The 23,589-nt window shown below is 37.2% G+C and overlaps 1 long non-coding RNA gene and 1 pseudogene across 1 annotated transcript; both read left to right on the top strand.

Annotated features, from left to right (window-relative positions):
• Positions 1–304: 304 nt before the first annotated feature.
• Positions 305–23,589, top strand: part of LOC104239211 (protein fluG-like) — a 149,076-nt pseudogene continuing 125,791 nt past the window's right edge.
• On the top strand, positions 16,596–18,601 carry LOC138877030 (uncharacterized). Its single transcript, XR_011402343.1, has 2 exons — positions 16,596–17,113; positions 18,432–18,601. It is a non-coding gene; the product is annotated as an uncharacterized lncRNA (long non-coding RNA).

Genomic DNA, 23,589 nt, shown 5'->3' with positions numbered 1-23,589 from the left:
ATATTTAAATAATTGAGGATATTTTAGTAAACTTATCAGTTACAGTACAATACGATACAATCAAATCAAACAGTAAAATATTATTTAACAATAACAAATCATGCAATTTATTCAAACATTACATTCATAAAACGATACGATATAATACAATACAATATATTATAAAACAACGGAGAAGAGTGATCCAAACAAAGTGTAAGAAGAGAGAAAGTGAGAGAAGTTACTTTGGTTCGGGACTCAAGGCCGAACTCCCAAGTTGACGTAGTCATCACCACAAAATATATTTAAGTATCGTTCTTGTGCTTCATCTTAGATCCATAATTGAGGGAAAGCATCGCAGTCATCCTCGCTAATTTTGTTGCTGACTTCCTCACCACCGCCAATCTACAAGTGTCTTTTCTATAATTTGTTTAGGAGCTACAGAGACTAATAATTTCACATCACCAGATGAAGTAAACACCCCGAATGACTTAACTTATGACCTGAAATGGGAAACGGAAGACGAAATATGGAAAATTTTGAAGAGCTCAAAAGAGCAGTGGAGATTGTAGAAATTGTCTATGCTCATGCCCACAACATTGTGGCGCTCGACTCCACTGTCCCTTTCCTCAGCTGCTTCTCTGAAATCATAGGCGACACTTTATCTGATTCATTTCAACCCATCGACTTCAAGGCCTATTCTTATCCCCCGCCACAATTTCCCAATTACCTTATTTTGCACCATTTCCCCCCCTCACCATGTATAGATACTGAGGTACTAGTAGTCTTAACGTTACTCAAAGAAGATAGAAGTAAGAATAGAGGCGGAGCAACCTTATGGGTTCTGGATTTTGAGATCACGACACTGGGTTTTAGATTTAATATTTATACATATTTAATAAATTTAAAACACCAAATATATTGTAGCAAAAGCTAATGGGTTCGGCCGAACCTGTAGGACGACTTGTGCCTCCGCCCCTGAGTAAGAATACAAAAAGATGCAAGAATAACATGGTAATTTGGTTTATATACTTTCTCTATTATTTAATATGTCTACTTGGCTTATATATTGTATTAGTGGCAATAAAAGAAAATGTTAGAATAACTGTTAATTTTATAGAGAAAACATCATCGTAATGTTTACAATTTGAATAGTTGTACAAATTTAATTTCTTGAAAGTTGTTAAAGTCACAAACAGGGGCGGATTTAGGGGCGGAAGGGGTTCACCGGAGCCTCCTTCGCCGAAAAATTATACTGTATATATAAGGCAAAATCTGGTTTTTACCTCTATATATTAAGTTTTGAACCCCTTAACACAACCCAAAAATGCAGTTTAGTGGTCAAGGGAGTTCAAAACCTTCATAAGGTCATAGATTCAATTTCCACTAGCTACAAAAAAAAAAAATTTGAACCTCCTTCGTGGAGATCCTGCCTCCGCCACCGGTCACAAAGAGTAGTATCAGTAAAATAGTGTCAAACATTCCAGGATGCGTCAAAATGAAAAAATTGGCATATAAATTTTGATGTTTGAAGTAACTGTGTTTATACTTTATAGTTTATAATAGGAACCGATGAGGATTTGTTGTTCCATAAAAAAGTAATAACTTTCTTGTGCCTTTGAAGAGAAATCTTAGTGTTGAAGTTTGTGACCATTCCATCTAAAAACTTAATAAGCAGTTAAAGAACCGCCTGCTTCCATAGAACAATATCGTGGCAATGTAGACCTAAGTGGTCACACTTCTAATTATGCCTTCAGCACTTAGTTTTCCGTGTACTTTGCTTGGATGATATCGAACATGACCGGATCCCTGAGTTTTCACGCAACAATTATGTTCTTATTGTACGTTTCCATTTTTAAATGGGATATGTCTTGGTTCTATGCTGTACTTTTCCTCCTTTACTGTTTGATCTATCGGAATAACATAGAGATAAATAAAAATAAAAGTTCCCTCGCATCCTTTTTAGGAGTGTGGTTGTGCTATAAATCATTACTTCATATTGTCTGGCCAAGGACAAGCCAAAGGTGTTCTTGTCATTTGCTCTTTTTACTTATTCTTTCTGTTAGCTTGTCATGATCATGGATCCAGTTCTTAGACATTATCCTTTTGCTATTTCGGCATTCTTCTTAAAGTACTGTCTGTTTCTTTCAGAGAGGCCTAAATGAAATTTGTGAACTGTATGGCTCAAGCTTATCCTTGGATGCTGTTGAAGAATCTCGTCGACGCTTTGGGTTGGAGGCGAGTGCTTCTATTTGCTTCAAAGCTGCAAGAATTGTTATCTTACTTATTGACGACGGAATTAAGTTGAACAAAAAGCTTGACATCAAATGGCACGAAACTCTGGTGCCAACAGTTGGTAGAATACTACAAATTGAGCATGTAGCTGAAAAGATTCTTGAGAAGGTAATGAAAGAATTTATATTGCACAATATTTCTGCAAACAAGTACATGAGATATATCACTGCAACATATTAGGCCTTTAACAACGCCTAAAAAGGTGCAGCCTTTGATAAAATCTGAATTTGTAGGCTGCATATAGAACAAAAGTTCTATCTGTTAATATCATTTGGCATAAGAGAGTGAAAGCTTATTCGTTTGGCATGCAATATCTCTAGAAACTTTCAAAGCCAACAACCCAACAACAATACGAAACAACCCACAAAACAGTCCATTACAAGTTGAATAACTCGAACTCACGACTTCCAATCACCGTCCCGTGAGTTATTACAATTATAGAAAGAATTTTTCTACTTTTCTCGCTGAAAAAATGGATGAAAGAGTCAGTATACTTACCTTATTTGGTGAAAATATCAGCTCCTAACTTGGTTCTTCAACCCTTAGATTTTCCTCCAAGTAAAACTTGAAAAGAAGAGAAAATTATTTAGGGTTTTGTGTTGAAATTTTGGGAGGAGTTTGTAGGGGTGTATAGTGTTAGACCCCTGACAAAGCTGATCGGCGAGCGGCATGGCAGTGGCGAGGATTTTGGCATGATGGCCTTGCCATTGGCCTATGTGCCGGGGAAAATCAACATGCAAGACAATGCGGGGGTATTGTCGATGGCAACAAACTGTTGCTAAGACAAGTGAGACGGACTACACTTGTATTTGAGGGCTAAGGTGTGACGGACTACACCAAAGCAAGAGTGGGCTGCGTACAAGCAAGGCCAAGATCTTGACGGAACTAGGCGGGCTGGATGGGAGCTTGACAAGGCTAAACGGGAAAGACCTCGGCGCTAAAGTGAGGCAGCTTAGTGCCAAGGCAGTGGCATTGGCAATGTGATGTTGCCATGACTTAGGTGAGCGGGTTGGCACCTAAGTTATTTGTGGACAAACGACTTGGCAAAGGGAAGGGCATCAAGGCTTGGTGACTTGATGCTAAAATCAGCATTGACAACGGGCAGACTTGATCAAGTAGGGGCGACTTGACAATAACAATCAACTGTGACAGCAGACAGCGTGCGGCAAACAAGTTCGTGGCGATGTCAAGGAAATTTATAGCACAACGCAGCTGGATATAATGGCGTTGGAGCTTGGCACAATGCAGCTGGATATAATGGCATTGGGCCGATCCAAGACTAGACACGAAATTGGGCAGCAGCTGGCCAAGAAAATGCGCACATGTGGTGCACATGATGCAGTTGGCGGTTACAACTACCCATGTCCAGGAGTTGCTGATTATATGGCTAAGTCTTTACACGTTTTTGGAGCATGTTCTATCATGTTCCACACGTTTTGATCATGGGGATCATGTCCTATCAGTTGGGGGATGTCAACTGAATATAGGAAACACTTTTGGGCTGACTACACTATATATATGTGTGTTAGCAGCCTTAAAAACGGGCTAAGTACCTAGGGAGGGAAAATGTCTGAAAGATAGACATAAGGTTGTCTATTTTATGGCTTGAGCATGGCAAAATATGTGCCATTGCCTTGCCAAACGAGTGGCAGCACGAGCGGCCTTAGGCAGGGGCTTTTATAGGGCAGATTCGTGCAAGTGTAGGCCATTTTTGTGAGTTGGTGCCTGCCAAGGGTGGCAGCACCTTGCCTAACTCGAGAATTTCCTTTGTAATTGATTTATTATAAAAGGTTGGGAAAGAGTTCCCGTAAATCTGTGTTGCCTTTGTTTATTCATGTTGCCTTAAATTGATTCTAAGTGTTAAACCTCGGAAGCGAACGAAAATTGGGTAAGGCTGAGGTCAAGTGGGGACTTGACTGCCGCACAACGGGCAACATTTTCGGCGGACAGAAAACGCCCCTGTGACAATTGGTATCAGAGAAAGCCAGGTTGGTTTGGTTTGATTTGGTTCGTGACGAGGTCGAGATGGCCATGGACAAGACTGCAAGGCAGTGGGTTAGTGTTCTTGTTCATGGAAGGGACTGTCTTGGCTTAGAAATTCAGAAAAGGCAAGGAAGGCAGTGATGCAGAAATTTTGAGTTTGTGGGTGCCAAAAACCAGTGTGGGTTCTTTCAAATCAGTCAGTTGGCGTGCTGGATTTGCTGTGGGAACGACGGACAAGAAATGCAATGAGAAAACAAAAACGTTGCACTTGAGGGCAAGGACAACGTAATTCTCAAAGGGGTGCTAAACTTGTGATGTCTTTGCAAATGGCAGCATGTGTTGGGATCTATTCGACGAGGGCGTCGAATTCAACTGGTTGGGGTGGTTTGTTAGACCCCTGACAAAGCTGATCGGCGAGCGGCACGGCAGTGGCGAGGATTTTGGCATGATGGCCTTGCCATTGGCCTATGTGCCAGGGAAAATCAACATGCAAGACAATGCGGGGGTATTGTCGATGGCAACAAACTGTTGCTAAGACAAGTGAGACGGACTACACTTGTATTTGAGGGCTAAGGTGTGACGGACTACACCAAAGCAAGAGTGGGTCGCGTACAAGCAAGGCCAAGACCTTGACGGAACTAGGCGGGCTGGATGGGAGCTTGACAAGGCTAAACGGGAAAGACCTCGGCGCTAAAGTGAGGCAGCTTAGTGCTAAGGCAGTGGCATTGGCAATGTGATGTTGCCATGACTTAGGTGAGCGGGTTGGCACCTAAGTTATTTGTGGACAAACGACTTGGCAAAGGGAAGGGCATCAAGGCTTGGTGACTTGATGCTAAAATCAGCATTGACAACGGGCAGACTTGATCAAGTAGGGGCGACTTGACAAGAACAATCAACTGTGACAGCAGGCAGCGTGCGGCAAACAAGTTCGTGGCGATGTCAAGGAAATTTATAGCACAACGCAGCTGGTTATAATGGCGTTGGAGCTTGGCACAATGCAGCTGGATATAATGGCATTGGGCCGATCCAAGACTAGACACAAAATTGGGCAGCAGCTGGCCAAGAAAATGCGCACATGTGGTGCACATGATGCAGTTGGCGGTTACAACTACCCATGTCCAGGAGTTGCTGATTATATGGCTAAGTCTTTGCACGTTTTTGGAGCATGTTCTATCATGTTCCACACGTTTTGATCATGGGGATCATGTCCTATCAGTTGGGGGATGTCAACTGAATATAGGAAACACTTTTAGGCTGACTACACTATATATATGTGTGTTAGCAGCCTTAAAAACGGGCTAAGTACCTAGGGAGGGAAAATGTCTGAAAGATAGACATAGGGTTGTCTATTTTATGGCTTGAGCATGGCAAAATATGTGCCATTGCCTTGCCAAACGAGTGGCAGCACGAGCGGCCTTAGGTAGGGGCTTTTATAGGGCAGATTCGTGCAAGTGTAGGCCACTTTTGTGAGTTGGTGCCTGCCAAGGGTGGCAGCACCTTGCCTAACTCGAGAATTTCCTTTGTAATTGATTTATTATAAAAGGTTGGGAAAGAGTTCCCGTAAATCTGTGTTGCCTTTGTTTATTCATGTTGCCTTAAATTGATTCTAAGTGTTAAACCTCGGAAGCGAACGAAAATCGGGTAAGGCTGAGGTCAAGTGGGGACTTGACTGCCGCACAGCTGGCAGCATTTTCGGCGGACAGAAAACGCCCCTGTGACATATAGCATCTTTCTCCTATGCTATTCTATTGCAGGGTCCAAATGGAACGTTGTGGACACTGGGTTCATTCACGGAGGCTTTCACTAAGGAATTGAAGTCATATCCTTTGGAATTTTGGTCAATATGTATCAGAGCTTATGTTTCTTTCAATTAATGGTAAGTTAAGGTTCCAAAAGTTGTTCCTGACTGTTGCATACAGAAGCTGAGAAAGTTGTTGCCTTTAAAAGTATTGTTGCACATCATAGTGGACTTTCAGTTAATACTGAAGTCACTCAAAAGGAGGCTGACGAGAGCCTGAACGACGTTTTATGTGGTGAGTCTTGCAAGATTTGGGGTTCTTATGCACCATGATTGTGAATAATTCTAATAGTTTCTGTATTTCCAGCTACGAAGCCAGTCAGAATCTCAAACAAGAGCTTGGTTGATTATATCTTCATGCATGCTTTGGTGGTGTCTCAAAATTTTGACTTGCCAATGCAGATAGACACAGGGTAAAAATGTACATATAGGGCACTTAATTTTCTTCCTATCTTCCCTCTATTTGACTAGGTTTAGAGTCTTTGAGCTTCGTGTTACATGTAAAATTTTCGTATATGAGATTAAAAGCCAAATGACGGACAACAGCAATTTGGTTTTTTAAGTACCTTCCTAGTTCCTCAAGAGTACATGGTTTTATCTTTTTCATTACAGTTTTGGGGACAAGGATTTGGATCTGAGGCCAGCCAATCCCCTTAATCTTCGCAATCTTCTCGAGGATAAGAGATTCACTAAGAATCGATTAGTGCTTTTACATGCATCTTTACCCTTCATAAAGCAAGCTTCATATCTTGCTTCCGTGTACCCTCAAGTATGTTCTTCTCTATCTAAAACTATTAATAACATGTATCTCTGATGATAAGACAACTTTTAATTGGAGTATTTGGTGTAACCTGCCACATTGGAGAGTTCTCCACATACATATGATGAGGATTGTATGTTTGTTTGTCTCCCTAACAGCGTAAACTTCTGATATATTACAGGTCTATCTTGATTTTGGGTTGGCGATACCTAAACTTAGCTTCCAAGGGATGGTATCCTCACTGAAAGAAATTCTAGAGCTCGCTCCAATGAATAAGGTTATTCATGTACTTAGAAAAGCATAAAATTATGACCAAGTCTTGCTCAAATTATTTACCAAAGCATAAAACTATGACCAAGTCTTGGCTCAAATTATTTACCGAAGTCCTAATAACCCATCTTTTCACTTCAGCCTATTTCCAAAATCTTATATTGACTACTTCTTCATCACTTTAATTACTGCACCATTTAAACAGTGAACATTCCCCCTGTAATGTTTAAATATCATCAGGTCATGGTCAACACGGGTGGCATCGCATTTGCTGAAAGATTTTATTTAGGTATGTCCTCAGATGTTCTTATCTTTATTAATGGGATAATGAAATGGTAAGTTTGTACATGTTGCTTTCTCTAAAGATAATACGAAAAAGTTTTGCTTCTGCTGGTAATATTAAGTGTCCTTTTTATATGACTGGAAAGCTGAGAAGCACAAACACTTGTAATAACAGGATGTCATGTCCTTGTAGCACAGTTATTGTCCAAAAAACTCTAGTTGGAGCTTGGACAATAGAGGATACATGTTTGATATGCTTTTGACCTCATAATTTATTCTGGTGCTGCTTACCCAACATTTTTCCTCTAGCTTATCCTTTCCACATGTCCATTTTCCATGCTTCCTAGTGGATAGTTTTATGCCTTTCAAGTTTGAATTTGTACTAGTATTAGTCAATGTGCTAAATAGTAAGATAAATGAGGATGTTGCTTCATGGGGTGTGGTGGCAATTTTTCACTTTGATCAAGCATATAGTTCGTTTAGAATCTTTGCAGAAAAGAAAATCATTGCCAAACAATAAACATCCAGCTTGAATAGCACGTTAGTTAAGTAATTTATTCCTATTTTATCTGCTCTGTACTTTGTAATAACTATAATCTTGACTTGGTTCTCTCTGTAGGTGCGAAGAAAGCACGTGAAATGGTGTTCAAAGTTCTATGGGATGCGTGCATCGATGGTAATCTTTCAATTACAGAAGCTCTTGTAGCTGTCAATGATATTTTTGCCCAAAATGCAAAGCAATTCTACAAGCTTGATGCTTCTTCAAGATATTCCGATGCAGAATCTCAGTCTTTATCATCTCCTTTCCAAAAGGAAGAGTTAAATGGCCCATTGACAGATGTTAAACTTGTTCGCCTTATGTGGTTAGATTTCTCTGCGCAACATAGATGTCGTGTAAGCTTTACTTTATGTGTTTACCTCTCTACCTTACAGTTATGAATTGTTTAATGATAAGCTTTCCGAAGCGTGCAACTTTCAGAAAATACAGGAGTTCGAATAGTGTACAACAAAGTTCTTGTCTATAAACAACAAAAGATAACTTTATTGGGGAATTAGCTTAAAGTATATTGTGATGTACTTGTGCGTACTGCGTACAACATCCATGCATCACGTCAAAAGCCTGTGGTTAGTGTTCTTGCATAAGGTATTTGGAGGAGCCCATGCGACTCACTCACTGTTATCTAATCGATGAGTTTTTTATTTTTGATACGTAGTTGAGGAAGAAACTTGGACTTTCTGTGCTTTTGTGTGTTAACAAGTTGACAAATACGTGCCTTATTCCATGCCAACAGAAGAGAGGAGTTTTAACCTTATACAATGAATTATCTATTACACATAATTAACTAGATATTGCTCTTGAGTGGTAATTTTAGCATGTCACGAGCTCGACTATGGTAATTCATATCAAAACAAATCCAGCCAGACTAATAGCCTGTTTAACCAAGCTTCTCAAGAGGCCAAAACTGTTTTTTTTTTTTTACCAAAAGCACCCCCCCCCCCTAACTTGAGGTGTTTAAGCTTTTTGGGGGAAAAAGTGATTTTAGGAAGAAGCAAAAGTAGTTTCTGAGAAGCAGAAAAAAGTAGTTTCTTCCCAAAAGCAGAAACAGTTTTGACTTTTCTTCTTACCAAAAATACCCATAATAAAATATAGTATATACTAAAATAACCGTTAAACCTAAAGCTTAGGATATTAATGTATAAGTATTTATTCTTATTTTTATTATAACTTTCTAATATATAGTGACTTTAGGGGTGAATACTTTTATATTTGTTGAATGATTTTTAATATATTTAACTTTTATTAAAAGAATTAAGTACTTTTTAATTTTATTTTCATATTTTATTTAAATAAAATGAAAAGATTTAATTATTGCCTATAATAACAAAATTTTGAGATTATTTAAATACTTATAATATTAACTATTAAGTAAATCTATCCATGTACTTATTCGTAATTTGATACTTAAAAGCACTTTATGAAAAGCTTGGCCAAACACAAATTATTGTTCAAAAGTGCTTTTCAAAGTGATTAACCAAACACAAACTGCTTCTCTCCAAAAGTACTTTTTTCAAAAGTACTTCTCAAAATAAGTAGATTTCTCCAGCTTGGCCAAAAATGCTATAAAATCTTGATCCTCAAATTGCTTATCAGGCTTAAGAATTAGGAATAAGTATGTGATCGTACATTTTCTGAAATGTTCTCTAACGAGGCTAGTTCTTTTGACAAGATGCCAACAGCATAACCTGTCTCTTCCTGATCAATTAAGAGCATATTGGAGGATAGTTTGCACTAGGTCGCAATAGCCTAGTCACAAATGACTAGTATTATACTGCAGTTTTATCCAACCGACTTAGTTACCTTCAGATGGTTGTATACATTGTCATGTTTGCTTCATTCTTTTTTAGTTGGCCTTCATTAACAATAGAAATGAATTTTAGGAGTTATTATAGGAGTTATTCCATTGGTTTATTGTTTATTTGCTATAATGATCGTGTGGGAAGGGGAGCCTTGGCATAACTGGTAACGTTACTGCCATGTGACCAGGAGGTCATGGGTTCGAGCCGTGGAAATAACCTCTTGCAGAAATACAGAGTAAAGCTGCGTAAAATAGACCCTAGTGGTCCGGCCCTTCCCCAGATCCCGCGCATAGTTGGAGCTTAGTACATCGGGACTATAATGAGCGTGTAGAAATATCGTGTTTTCTAGTTTTTCCTTTTTTTCTTCTCACAAGCCAATGGATTGGCAAAGGTCCATATGCTAGCCTAGGCAAGTTGGATTGAAGTTCAAAGATGTGAACTTACTAGATTCATATGTCGGATGGTTAAATCTTAAGTTGCTCAGAGTCGAGTGTGGGTATCCGATACTTGTGCAGATCTAGAGGTCCAGATCGTTCATGATCTAACTTTTAAGATTTGAGAATACAAATATGGGTGCGGAGATTCGGCTAAAAATAATTCAAATATCTAAAAATAGAGTTATAAAACATCTAAATTATGAGATATGTGTGGAAAACTTACAAGGTATTCAGAGAAGGAGAAAATATTGATCAATGGGAGAATTCGAGTAGGAGATAAAAGGTAAATGACTAACATAAAAATTTCTATATATAAGGTATTCCATTTTCTTCAATTTCAGTCTAGCTTTTGTTTTGATTTCAAGAATCATTGTATCTGTCCGGAATTTCTTCCATTAATTTTGGTCAAAGTACCCAAAATCTGTTGATAAGATCATGTACGGATTCCACATCCCCATCGACACCCATATCGTGTCGACACGATTACGGCACCGAAATTGAAGAGTTCGAGCAACTTAGGTTAAATTACAACCAAAATGGAGCTAAATCTAGCAGAGATCCCGGTTCTGTTGTTGGATTAAAGCTCTCGCACTTATCATTGAATTCTATGGAAGTATCAAGAAACAGGTGAATGGTTGTTTTACTATAAAAATATAAAAACAAATTACTAAACAGTACTACTATTTTATGTTATCTCAATTCGGAAGTTGTCTTCCGGTGAAAATAAATATGATTTGTCTTTTGGGAAAATTTTAGAAATTTATTTTTTGTAAAAACATCAATGGTCATATATCAGATATTGTGATTCAACAAGCTTTCCTATATTCTTTGTTCTTCAAAAGTAATGGGTATAGTGAAGAGTTCCACATGGGTGCTTTAGGGGATGGGTGGTCCCCTTAAGATGGTTTGGGCAATCGTCACCTCATGAACAAGTTTTAGGGGTTGATTTAGAAATAATGTCCATTTAATATGGTATAAGTGCAGGACCCATCCCAGTTGTCGTTTCTCGATGTTGGTCCCCCATATTAAATTGTTCATGCTTCAAATGTCCAGTCCTGGGCATGATGGGGTTGTGAGGGGCCCATGTCGGTGCTTTAGCGGATGGGTGGCCTCCTTAAGATGGCTTGGGCAATCCTCACTTCATGAGCTAGCTTTTTGGGTTGAATTAGGCCTACGGTCCATTTAACATATAGTCCTGCAATTACAGTGTCCAACCATGAAAGTGCGGTTGACTTCTCGTGTCAATTTAGGTTTTTAGTTTAAAAGGCTTATACAAAGAATAATCGAATGAGTTATTTTCAACTTTTAGTTGGTAGATTCTGTGTCCTATGTCAATTTTTAGAGTTATTATTACATTATTTCAGTGTTCCTCCTTGGCTATGGTTTTACTGCCTTACTGATTATTATGAATATTAAGATGGCTATCGTAACTTGAAAGTTGAGATGAAGTAATCCTTTTGCAAATTATTTCCAATGACAACTCTCTGCTATTGCATGTGATGTTTAATCAAGGTCAAGTACCACAAGTTTCGTTTGTTCATCTCCTTTCAGGATTTGTAATTACTGTTATGGCATGATGTTGGATATTAATTGGCATTTCCTTGCTTTGGTCAAAAGTTGATTGAATTTGTTTATTTCTTGTACATCACTTACAGGTTGTTCAGCAACATCGCTTCTACAGTTATGTGAAAAACATGGTCTTGGCTTAACTGTTGAATGTATGGCATTGAGTTCAACATCTGATAATCTCTCTGAGGAACATTCGCTCCCTCCCTCGGGTGAGGTCAGAGTTGTTCCGGACTTATCAACCAAATGCAGACTCCCCTGGTACTAGTTGCAAATCTACGTATTATTTCTTGTAATATTCAAGGTTTTCTAATCTATTCTCTTGAATTTAAGCTTAAGATTTAGCTTCAGTATGCTGTATGTTGTCTTTTATTAAACAGTTGTGTGTAAATAATCCTAGTCTCATGTGTAGTAGGAGTAGAACATGTACTATATATAGGCTCAGTATCATTGTCCCGTGTATTATTTCTCACAATAGTATCAGAGCGTGAGTGAGATACATCCGGGAAAGTCGGACAGTTGTCGTGCGTCAAATTCTGGTGGCTTTTTGGGGCTGATTTGCGCCAGATCAGTCTCTGTTCGTATTGTGCGAAAACCAACACCACCACAGGGTCCCCAAGGCTTCCACAGCCAAATCCCAAAAAGAATTTCCGGCAATTGACTCCTCACTCGTTCTCATGCGCCGATCAGAGGCCAGGTTTTTCGGCGAGATCTACTCTACGCGCTGGTGCGCGTGGACCCTTTTCCGATCACTTTTTAAAAAAAATTCTTTGGAATACTATGGTTGCCTCCCTTTTCCGAGCCTACCCATACTATTTTATTTTTATTCCGATCAATCTAAAATTTTTGCAGTAGCGATAGTAGTTTTTCGGCAGCTACAATATTTTTCCGGACGACACTCACATGGAGAATCCATGGAAAGGAAATGTCGGGTCTAGTCACTGTGAGATAATTTTATTTATCAACCAATTACCTATATCTTGGAGGATTGCTAAGCGGCCCCCCTGTCCTGGCAGGAGTTTAGAATTCTGATCCATCAGAGTGTCAACATATCTACAACCTGTCATTCATGTCTGCTCAAGAATGTCTAAGGCATACTTTCAATGTGAGATCACCATATCTGAGCTACACTGAGCGACCTCAATACCCAAAAAAGTATAGGCAGACATGAAGGAATTTGAGAAGTTGATGTCAGTTTCTGCTAGTCTTGAAAAGCAACAAGAGCAATGACAAAAGATGTTTCTAGTTCTTACACTCGCTGGGCTTCCTAATGACCTTGATTCAGTGTTTGACCAGATTTTGGCTAGTCCGACCGTCCCTACAGTTGATGAACTATTCTCTCGATTACTTTGTCTTGCTGTAGCGCCCAATCACATATTGATCTCATCATAGACAACTGACTCCTATGTTCTTGCATCCCAGATAGTGGAAAATCTGGTATCTTAGGACATGGAGAATAGACGAGGAGGAGGTCGTTTTGGAAGGTCTCAACCCACGTGTTCTTATTGTAATAGGCTTGGGCACACCCATGAGGTGTGTTACTCTTTGCATGGTCGACCACGTAAAATGCTCATGTTGCTCAAATAGAGACTACAGGTAATCAAAGGTTTTCTTTATCAGAAGGGGAGTATAATGAGTTTCTTCAATATCGAGCAAGTAAGCAGACACCTCCACAAGTAGCCTCTATTGCTCAGACTGATACTTCTGTTGGTGGTAATTCCTTTGTTTCTGTTTCCCAGTCTACTACTCTTGGACCATGGGTCATAAACTCATACGCCTTTGATCATATTTCTGGCAATAAGTCACTTTTGTCAAAGATTGTTAATTCTCAGTCTCTTCCCCATGTTACTTAGCTAATGGAGTTCAAAACAAAAGCAAAAGGAGTTGGACAAGCTAACCCCTTATCCTCTGTCACTTTAGATTCTGTTCTTTATGTTCCTAGTTGTCCTTTTAATCTTGCATCAGTTAGTCGGTTGACTCGCTCCATCCGTTGTGGTATATACTTTGTTGATGACTCTTTTGTTATGTAGGACCGCAATATGGGACGGATGATTGGCACAAGGCCTTTACTACCTTGACTCACTCAATCCTTCCACAACATGTCCAGTTACATATTCTCCAGACCTAATTCACAGACGTTTAAGACACCCAAGTTTATCCAAGTTTCAAAAGATGGTGCCTAGTCTATCTAGTTTGTCTATATTAGATTGTGAGTCGTGTCAACTTGGGAAACATACTCGAGCCACTTTTTCGCATAATGTTGAGAGTCGTGCGGAGTCTATTTTTTCTTTAGCTCATTTTGATATATGGGGTCCTAGTAGAGTCAGTTCAACCTTAAGGTTTCATTATTTTACTAGTTTCATAGATGATTACTCAAGATGCACTTAGATTTTCCTAATGAAAGATCGTTCTGAGTTGTTTTCTATATTTCAGAGTTTTTGTGCTGAAATAAAAAATTAGTTTGGCGTTTCCATTGGCGTATTTAGTAGTGATTATGCCTTAAAATATTTATCCTCCCAATTTCAGTAGTTTATGACTTTTCAAGAAATTATTCATCTGACATCTTGTCTGTATACCCCTCAGCAGAATGGGGTAGCAGAGAGAAAGAATAAACACCTCACTAAGACTACTCGCACACTTCTAATTGAGTTTCATGTTCCGCTGTGTTTTTGGGCAATGCAGTTCTCACAACTTGTTATTTGATTAATCAGATGCCTTCATTGTTCAATCAATAGCGACTCCGTATTCGGTATTGTTTCCTCAGTCTTATACTATCTTCCCCCTTGTATGTTTGGGAGCACATGTTTCGTTTGTATGGAAGCGATAAATTAGCTCTCCGTGCTCTTAAGTGTGTCTTCCTTGGTTGTTCTCGAGTTTAAAAGGAATATCGTTGCTACTCACATGATCTTCGTAGGTACCTTATGTCAGCCGATGTCACATTTCTTGAGTCTCGACCTTACTTTACCTCTTCTGAACACTTTGATATTAGAGGTCTTACCTATACCAACTCTTGAGGAGTTTACTATAACTCCTTCTGCATCTTTTGCCACAAAAGTCTTACCAATACTAACCATTGAGGAATCTAGTATTGCTCCTCCTAGATCCCCAGCCACAGGAACACCACTTTTGACTTATCATCGGTGTCCACATCTAGCATTAGGCCCGGCTGATTCACGTCCTGCACCTGACCCTGCTCCTACTTCAGATTTGTCTCATCCTAGTCAACTGATTGCACTTCGAAAAGGTATATGGACCACACTTAATACTAATCCCCATTATGTCTCTTTAAGTTATCATCGTCTGTCATTACCCCATTATGCGTTTGTATCTTTTTCGTCCTCTATTTCCATACCTATGTCTACAAGTGATGCATTGTCTTATCTAGGATGGCGACAGACTATGATTGACGGGATGTTTGATGTACACACGGGATGTTTGTTGTTCGCCATTGGCCTCACTATCAGTTGGACATTAAGAATGCCTTTCTTAAAGTGATCTTGAGGATGAAGTTTGTATGGAGAAACCACTTGGCTTGTAGCTCACGGGAGTGTAGTGGTCTTGTTGCTTGCGCCGGTCACTTTATTGTCTAAAGCAGTCTCCTCGAGCCTGGTTTGGTAAGTTCAGCACAGTTATCCAAGAGTTGAGCATGACTCGTTGTGAAGCTGATCATTCTGTGTTTTATCGGCATTCTGCTTCAAATCTCTGTATTTATATGGTGGTTTATGTTGACGATATTGTTATTAGCGGCAATGATCAAGATGGTATTATTAAGTTGAAGCAACATCTCTTTCAACACTTTCAGACTAAGGATCTGGGCAGATTAAAGTGTTTTCTGGGTATTGAGGTCGCTCAGTCTAGTTCAGGTATTGTGATCTCACAAGGAAAGTATGCCTTAGACATTCTTGAGGAGACAGGAATGACAGGCTGTATACCTGTTGACACTCCGGCGGATCTAAATTCTAAACTTCTACCAGGACATGGGGAGCCGCTTAGCGATCCTGCAAGATCTAGGTGGCTGGTTGGTAAATTAAATGACCTCACAATGACTAGACCTGACATTTCCTTTCCTTTGAGTGTTGTAAGTTAGTTTATGGATTCTCCAGGTGATAGTCATTGGGATACAGTCGTCCGCATTCTTCGATATGTAAAGTCAGCTCCAAGCAAAGGATTATTGTTTGAGGATCGAGGCCATGAGCAAATCGTTGAGTGTGAGCACGTGATTTTTGCCCTATATATGAATTACTCCCAGAAAATTCAAAAATAAAATAATTTTTGTTTGTTTGCAATTGTTGGGAATTTTCTGTTATTTTTCTTGTATTATTTGCATTTTGGCATGGCATGTTTATTTGTTAAATTAATAAAAAATACAAAAATATGTCGCATTTGTATTTAAGATTTAATTCTACAATTAGGAGTAATTAAGTTTGTTTTACAAAATAAAAATTACAAAATAGGCATCTTTTGCTTTTTTAGCCTTTAATGTCCAAATTGTGTGATTGTGTTTTAATTGTAATTTAATTTTAGGTGATAATTATTATTAGGAGTTAATTATTGTTTTTAAGTTAATTTAGTTTATAATTTAATTTAGAATTTTAGTTTTTATTAATTAGCTTAAAAAAAGAACAAAAAATAGAAGGAGTCAAAATTGGGCCAATTCTTGAATTAATCCCCATGCCCAAACCAATTTTACCCTACACCCAACCAAACCAAGCCCAAACCCTTAAAAATCTGATCCACCCCATCTCCCCACTCAATCTTGACCATTGATCTCTAGTAGATCCAACGGCCCGGAACTCACCCATTTTTTAATATAAAAACTGTTTAAAAAAACCTACCTCCCTCATTTCCAAACTCCCCATTCTTCCACTTCTCTCTCAACTCTCAATACCTAGAGCTCCCCAACTCTCTCTCTTCTCTCTCCTTCCATTTTCCGCTGCCACCCTCCGCCATCGGTGCCGCCGCCCGCCGGAAATCTCCACCGGCGGTGGCCAACCTCCAAAAAGCTTCAAAATAACGTCAATCTTCTCCTTTTCTTCTCCTCTACCTCACCTCACCACTTAAACCCATAAAAAACCAACCATCAAAGAGTTAAGAAATGGCCGAAACTCCCCCCCCCCCACGGCGGCACCGCCGCCGGAAATAGCCGGCGCCGGCGACAGAAACTCCAAAAACCCTCAAACTCATACCATACACTTCTCTCATCCTCTTAAACTTTATCCTACCAACCAAATCCCCAAAAACCCAACCAAAATCCGTAGATCTTGGATCTAAAATGCCAAAACCCTAGATCTACTTCTTTTTTCATTTTTTCTAGTCATTATAAAATCCTCCGGTCAAGATCTTCCATCAAAGATCTTAGATCCAAGACGGGAGTCTTAGCTTGAGGTTTTTTTTTTTCATGATTAGACCCTTTAAATTTTATAATTTTATTTACTCATTTGTTATTTATTTCATTCATTTTTATGCATTTTTTTTATTTTTCGTTAATTTCCGCATTTATTTACTGTTTTTTTTTCTTTCGCATTATATTATGTTTTTTTATTTATTTACGCATTTATATATATATTTTTTTTATTTTTTTATTTCTGCCATTTTTATTTCTGTTGTTTATTTTTATCACAGTTTGTATTTATTTTGTTAATTATCATATTTTGTTTATTCCATAATAAGTAATTAATTAGTTAAAATCGGATCTAGTTAAAATATATGTAAAGTTAGTATAATCATATTATGATATTTTATAGTTTTTTTATTAATTAACTAAAACAGATTAATCAAGAAAAGAAAAAAATTAGTTTAAAAAATGGAAAAAATATGTGTAAATAGATTTAATAATAAATAGATTAAAAAAATATTAAAAATGTAGTATTTAGATTCCGTTTTTATTTTTATTTTTTTTACATCTCATCAATTTAGTTAATGTTATTCTATTAAATTTATTATGTAGTTATTAATGGGGTAGTACATGTATATATATATTATACACTCCACATATACATCTATTACTATCACACTAAGCACTAATAATAATAAAATAAGGTATTAAAATAATATAGTGGAGGACAAGACATATGTTAGTGGGGAATAATGTATTTTTTTAATCAATAATGGGGAACAAGACATAGTGGGATTACGGGGCTCAAGAAAAGTTAATTAAATAAAATAACAATTGCATTTTTTATGTAGTAGTGGGTTTGGTAAGAGAAAGTGGATTGTTTTATTATTTGTTTAATTGATTAAGGGCTCTGTTATGAGGCATAAATAGAGCAGACTTGGACATAATTAAGGACGGGATTTGATCATCATAAATTCAGAGCTTAAGTTGAAAAGAAAACTGATTTGTCAGAACTTAAAAAATTCAGTCTTTGAGAATTAAAAACTGAAAGTAAAGCCTTTCTTTACTATTGAGAATCAGAATATTGTTACTGCTTCTGTGGTTTGCATTTGGTATTACTGATTTTCAGATTGGTCTTTTTGGGTTTTCTTTTGGTTCTTGAGTGCTGTTTCATTGAATTCTTGGGTTTCACCTTGGGTTTCTGGTATTGTTTGTTGTTGGGTTATTCTTGAATCTGTTACTGGTTGTGGAATCATCTCTGTTGGTTTTAAGATCTGTCCCTGGGTGTTCAATTTGCTACTGTTGTTGCTGACTATTCTGTTTGCTTTGCTACTGCTGATCTTCCTCTTCTTTTACTTCCAATACCAGGTACATGGCTGTAACCTTGTCGATATCGTAAGCTGAAATGTGAAAGCATGAATACATATGAAGAATGGAACTTTGAAGTTTTAATTTAGCTTCTTCTTTGTTTCTTTTACTGATTGTATTTAGGCTATTTCATGTATTATTATTCTATAAATTTATGTCGCTTTGCATAACTAGGCATCTTGTAGTGATGTACTAAATAATATTCTGCTTTAGTTTGGTTATTAGGTAGTATACGTTTAAGCATGCTCATTACTGTCAAACTGTTTAATAATTGGAATAAGAGAAAATAACATAAGTTGGTCTTTAGTGAATCGGCTTGGCAAAACTGGTTAATTCACTAGCTATGAAGGTTTTAATATTGTCAACAGTAGGTTAATCGTGAACATGTAGCTAAATTTAGTTAAGACATGAATTTGAACTAATTTCGTGAATTAGGCATTAAGGCATGATTTGAGTTCAAACAAGACTAGATAACGTTTAAGTTTAATAAAATTTCGAATAAGCATTAGTGATTAAGGTTAATTCTAGTTTCAAATATTTGTAAATAATTAATTCCAACGGTTCAAGTCATCTAACAATGTGAGTTTAAACTAATTATAGGATAATTAGTCTCTTTTGAATATATTATTTGTCGATTCCGTATTTTATTTATAATTTTAATTTTTATTAATATTCCTTTCCGTTAACATTTGTCTTAGTCTAACGATTAATATGTTACCCCTTTTTTCACGCATGTAATTAATTAGGATTTTTCTCTTTTATTTTAGAGACGAATTTAATAGAAAAATGTAGTCACTTTAGGATTATCCTTTTAAAAATAAACAAGATGAGCCTTGCCAAATAAATGCACAGACTGTGGGTCCCTCTATACGTGTTTGTAAAAATTACTTAGACTTCGGGACGGGCCGTTTAGCAAAATTTCACGGCCTTACCCAAAATAATGATACGCTAGTCGCTTAAGACACGTTTTAATAAATTATTTCCTTAAATACAGGTGTGCATTTATGTAACCCAAATCCAAATCTCGACGGAGTTGAAAATAATAATAATAATAATAATAATAATAATAATAATAATAATAATAATAATAATAATAATAATAATAATAATAATAATAATAATAATAATAATAATAATAATAATAATAATAATAATAATAATAATAATAATAATAATAATAATAATAATAATAATAATAATAATAATAAAAGCGGTAATAGAGTTATAACTTGCATATAAGTGCATAACTGTTAAAATCAGATAAATAAGTCGAATATAACAGTTGAGCGACCGTGCTAGAACCACATAACTCGGGAATGCCTAACACCTTCTCCCGGGTTAACAAAATTCCTTATCCGAATTTCTGGTTCGCGGACTGTTAAACAGAGTCATTCTTTTCCTCGATTCGGGATTAAACCGGTGACTTGGGACACCATAAATCTCCCGAGTGGCGACTCTGAATTAATTAAACAAATCCCGTTTCGATTGTCCTTTAATTGGAAGAAACTCCTTGTACCCTTGCGGGTACCGGAAAAAGGAGGTGTGACAGCTCTGGCGACTCTGCTGGGGATAACACTGCTGAGGATAACTCTGCCGAGTAAAATATGTTATCTTACTCCTTCCAAGACTACTTCCTTTAAGTAGGATGTTTCATTCCTCTGCAAACTGTTTCCTTTTGCAAAACTGGTTGTTTGTTGTTCGACTGTGTAAGAATTTGAACTAAAATTCGACAACTAATACCCAACAACAAACAATACCAAATCATGCCTTAATGCCTAATTCACGAAATTAGTTCAAATTCATGCCTTAACTAAATTTAGCTACATGTTCACGATTAACCTATTGTTGACAATATTAAAACCTTCATAGCTATTGAATTAACCAATTTTGCCAAGCCGATTCACTAAAGACCAACTTATGTTATTTTCTCTTATTCCAATTATTAAACAGTTTGACAGTAATGAGCATGCTTAAACGTATACTACCTAATAACCAAACTAAAGAAGAGTATTATTTTGTACATCACTACAAGATGTCTAGTTATGCAAAGCGACATAAATTTATAGAATAATAATACATGAAATAGCCTAAATACAATCAGTAAAAGAAACAAAGAAAAAGCTAAATTAAAACTTCAAAGTTCCATTCTTCATATGTATTCATGCTTTCACATTTCAGCTATCCGATTTTAACTAATTAATTACTTATTACGGAATAAACAAAATATGATAATTAAAAAAATAAATACAAACTGTGATAAAAATAAACAACAGAAATAAAAATGGCAGAAATAAATAAATAAAAATATATATATATAAATGCGTAAATAAATAAAAAAAAACAGAATATAATGCGAAAGAAAAAAAATAGTAAATAAATGCGGAAATTAACGAAAAATAAAAAAATGCATAAATGAATGAAATGAATAACAAATGCGTAAATAAAATTACAAAATTTAAAGGGTCTAATCATGAAAAAAAAACCTCAAGCCAAGACTCCCGTCTTGGATCTAAGATCCTTGATGGAAGATCTTGACCGGAGGATTTTATAACGACTAGAAAAAATGAAAAAAGAAGTAGATCTAGGGTTTTGGCATTTTAGATCCAAGATCTACGGATTTTGGTTGGGTTTTTAGGGATTTGGTTGGTAGGATGAAGTTTAAGAGGATGAGAGAAGTGTATGGTATGAGTTTGAGGGTTTTTGGAGTTTCCGCCGCCGGCTTGAGCTATTTCCTGCGGCGGCGCCACCGTGGTGGTGGTGGTGGGGGGGGAGTTTCGGCCATTTCTTAACTCTTTGATGGTTGGTTTTCTATGGGTTTAAGTGGTGAGGTGAGGTAGAGGAGAAGAAAAGGAGAAGATTGAAGTTATTTTGAAGCTTTTTGGAGGTTGGCCGCCGGCGGTGGAGATTTCCACCGGGCGATGGAGGAGGGTGGCGGCGGAAAAATGGAAGGAGAGAGAAGAGAGAGAGTTGGGGAGCTCTAGGTATTGAGAGTTGAGAGAGAAGTGGAAGAATGGGGAGTTTGGAAACGAGGGAGGTAGGTACTTTTTACAAAAGGAAAAGGAATACCCAACACATTACTGAAAATAAAATGCATTTGGTATCTAAACTGTTTCCTTTGGCAGATTCCCCTATCTCTGTTGGGTATTACAAGTAAAATAATGATTTGGTATCCTGAACATGTACAGTTTAATTATGCAATAATTAACTCCTAATAATAATTATCACCTAAAATTAAATTACAATTAAAACACAATCACACAATTTGGACATTAAAGGCTAAAAATACAAAAGATGCCTATTTTTGTGATTTTTATTTTGTAAAACAAACTTAATTACTCCTAATTGTAGAATTAAATCCTAAATACAAATGCATTTTTATATTTTTTATTAATAAACATGTCATACAAAAATGCAAATAATACAAGGAAAATAACAGAAAATTCCCAACAATTGCAAACAAACAAAAATTATTTTATTTTTGAATTTTCTGGGAGTAATTCATATATAGGGCAAAAATCACGTGCTCACAGCTGCCCCTCTTTGTCTAAAAACACAAAGAGTTTTCGTGCAAAGATAAAGTGAGCGGATACGAGCGTTTTTTGCCCGTTCGAGTACTCCTTGTGAAGCATTTTTTGAAAATTTTGACCGAACCTTTGTTTCAAAGGTTTCCTACATACCCCTGGCTAAAAGGGAATCAGGTCAATATAGTTCGGGAAGTTTTGGTAGCTGAGACTACCATGGAACTGCAATTTTGCCATTACTGTTGCTGCATGTTGTCGCTACTGCTTTTCGATCTTCTTATTACACCGTGCCAAAAGAAAACAAGAAGCTAGACTTAAACTAGGAATTAAAAAATCTTATCTATCTACAACTTGTTCTTGTTGCCTTGCTTTCTTGTCGGGTTGTGTTTCCTCCGGTGCTTTTTCTTCCGAAAACTGCTGGGGATGACACTGGTCTTTTGCTTTTACAAGTGTCATCATTTTGTTCGGTCTGCTGGGGATACTGCTTCCTTCATTAAAGCTTGTTATGCTGGGGATTTTTTTGTTGTTGTTGTAACCCTATGCATTACTGACTTCTGATTTGATCTTGAAATGTATTCCCCTGTTCTGTAAGTGGGCTCCTGACTCCACCTTGACTTTTGAAAGATGACACAACCTCCATTCTCCAGGCGGGTTCCTGACTTCTTCAACAATCTTAGAATTTAACACCCTCCATTCTCTAGGCTGGCTCCTGACTTCATCATCAACTTTGAAAATAAAATTCATTTGGCAATGATTTATGAAAATATATATTTTGGCAATGTTTATACAAGCAGGACCACTCGGGTCGAAACAAATTAAATGTCCTTTTGAGAAAGGATTAAATTCAATATCCTATTCGAGGGCGGATAGACCCATCATATCCTATTCGAGGGCGGACAGACCCATCATATCCTATTCGAGGGCGGATAGACCCATCATATCCTATTCGAGGGTTTGATTCTCACAAGGCGTGGGATACGTAGGCAGCCCTCATCGGGTCCAACTCTTTCCTTTGCAAAAATAGCCCAAAAAAAAATTTGTCAAAATATTAATTTTTGTCATAAATAAACCAGGTGATGCCGTTTTTGTCAAGAATAGCCAAATGTTCCCCAACGGGGCGCCGGAAGGTTGGCTTTGCATAAATAGCCACCTTTGGTCATATTTCGGTTTTTGACCCTCACAGCCTTAAAGTCTTCGTCCCCAAGGCGTTGAAAGGCCGTGTTGCATTGCCGGGTCTTTTATTTAAAAAAACAAGAAAAGAGTTGTAAATAAGTCAAGTGGGGTCGCTTGGTCATAAATAGCTGAATGTTCCCAAAAGGGACGCCGGAAGGCTAACTTTTCAAAACGGCCGTTTTGGTCAATTTTGATTTTTTTTTTGACCGGTTGACTCTCGCAGCCTTAAAATCTTCGTTCCCGAAATGCTGAAAGGCCGCGTTTGAAGACCAAGTCCATCATTTTAAAATCTGGGAAAAGAATATAGATAGTTTTATTTTGAGTCAAATAAAAGTTTTCTTTTGCTTAATTACCTTAATAAATGTGCAGGAATGAAAAGTAGGATGTCCAGGATCTAGTTAAAATATATGTAAAGTTAGTATAATCATATTATGATAGTTTATAGTTTTTTTATTAATTAACTA

Source organism: Nicotiana sylvestris, chromosome 9 (assembly GCF_000393655.2).
Source record: "Nicotiana sylvestris chromosome 9, ASM39365v2, whole genome shotgun sequence".
Classification (NCBI taxonomy): domain Eukaryota; kingdom Viridiplantae; phylum Streptophyta; class Magnoliopsida; order Solanales; family Solanaceae; genus Nicotiana; species Nicotiana sylvestris.
The sequence above is the reverse complement of the archived record's forward strand: the minus strand, read 5'-3'. Positions and strand labels throughout refer to the sequence as shown.